Here is a 1,854-nt window from a genome sequence, read left to right as displayed (position 1 = left end):
AAGTTTCCCTTCTGTCTTTTGTTAGATAAAATACCTTTTAAAAATTTGGCGAATTTCGACATTTGGTGAAGTGCGCCTATCAGAGGTATTTCAATGCAGATTTCTTTAATCTTCTTAAGGAATCAATGGAACTCTTCATCCTTTTGGGATGTAATTAGTTTCTGGGGGAAAGAAATTGTCTAACTTTATGGGGGAAGTCGAAGAGTCCCTTCGACCTTCTTGGTGATCTCCTCCCTATCCTTTTTAAGGACCAAATTAGACATAAGAGGAGAGGACTCTTCTTCTGAGTCAATTCCTTTTTGAGCAGTCATTTGGGAGTCTCCCAAAGTCCGTCCGCTCCTTAGCTCAATGCGGTTGCAATGTTCTACCGGATTTATGTCGGGCATTCCCGGAAATGCTCCCTGTGCTCTTGAAAAGGACTAGGCTATCTGGGAGATTTAGATGTCCTGCATCTTTTAATGCTTTTCATAATTCTCCAAACTTTGATTTAACTGCTTAATTTCATTCTTCATCGCTTTTTTCTCCAAGAGAGCTTCTTCAAGCATCTTTTCGATTCAGGACAGTTGTGAAGGTTGTTGTTGTTGATAAATCTGTTGTCCAGGTGGGTAGCTTTGTTGCCCTGGTTGGTAACTTTGTTTTGCTGGTCCTTGATCCTGATTGCCCCGGTAAGAAAATTTTGGGTGGTTCCTCCACCCAGGGTTGTATGTGTTAGAGTAGGGATTGTTTTGCTTTTGCTTATAACTAACTATCGCATTGAATTGCTTGAGTTAGTTTATTTGTGCATGTATTGGTCCTAGGGGGCAAGTATCTTGAGCATTATCCGAACTTCCACAAATTTTGCTAACACACACTATTGCATTGGTTGTGTTGTTCCCCATGGTCTCAAGCTTCTTGGTCAAAGCATCCAGGTTTGCAAACATGAGCGTAACTGCATCTACGTCGAATTTTCCTGATGCCTTTATTGGATTCCTAGAGAAAGAACCTCCAGATCATTCAGCTGCTCACTGATGGTGGTTTTATGCCACATTTTCTATGATCTCTTCATCTTCATTAAGGCTCTTGTTCATTAACGCCCCTCCTGCTGTAGAATCGAGGGACACCTTCGTGTGATAGTTGATTCTAGTGTAGAACGTGTGTGGCACTAACCACTTCTCGAGACCATAATGGGGGCACTATCTTAGCATACTCTTGAATCTGTCTCATGCTTCGAATTGTGATTCTGAGTCTATCTGTTTGAAGCTTGCAATTAAATTCCTCATGTGTGCAGTTTTACTCGGCGGGTAAAATTTGTCCAAAAATTTATGCTCACACTGATCCCAAGATGTTATGTTGTTTGCCGGTAGAGAATTAAGCCACTGCTTAGCTCTATTTTTCAGGGAAAATCCAAAAGGGAGTAACCTTATTGTTTCTGGAGGGACCCTGTTTACTTTCATAGTACTACAGATCTCATAGAAAAGCTCCAAGTGATGATTTGGATCATTGTCCGATCCTCCTTCAAATTGATTTTGCTGGACCATGTGGATTACTACAGGATTCATTTCAAAATTGTTGGCTTCAATTGGTGGTCGAGTGATGCTAGACTGAAGCCCTCGAGCATAAGGTACTGCATAATCCTTCAAAAGTTTGTCAGCCATTTCAGAAGTTTCTTGTTTAGCTTGGAGTTTCTGCAAGTTTCTTCTCCTCAAGAAAGTTCTATCAATTTCTGGATCGAACGACAGAAGTTCTCCTGAAAGATTAGCTCTTCACATGCAAGAACAAGATATTGAATAATCCAAGTGTAAAATAAAGAGTTAAAATATATTTTTTTATGTTAATAAAAATGTAGAAAGTAAAGTGAAATAAATAAAAATAAAG

General features: G+C 39.6%; 1 non-coding gene across 1 annotated transcript; it reads left to right on the top strand.

Moving 5' to 3' along the window:
* Window positions 1-1,155: 1,155 nt before the first annotated feature.
* LOC121994906 lies at window positions 1,156-1,263 on the top strand. The gene has a single exon (XR_006115817.1). It is a non-coding gene; the product is annotated as a small nucleolar RNA R71 (small nucleolar RNA).
* The last annotated feature ends 591 nt before the right edge of the window (window positions 1,264-1,854 follow it).

Source organism: Zingiber officinale, chromosome 1B, assembly GCF_018446385.1.
Source record: "Zingiber officinale cultivar Zhangliang chromosome 1B, Zo_v1.1, whole genome shotgun sequence".
NCBI lineage: Eukaryota > Viridiplantae > Streptophyta > Magnoliopsida > Zingiberales > Zingiberaceae > Zingiber > Zingiber officinale.
The sequence above is the reverse complement of the archived record's forward strand: the minus strand, read 5'-3'. Positions and strand labels throughout refer to the sequence as shown.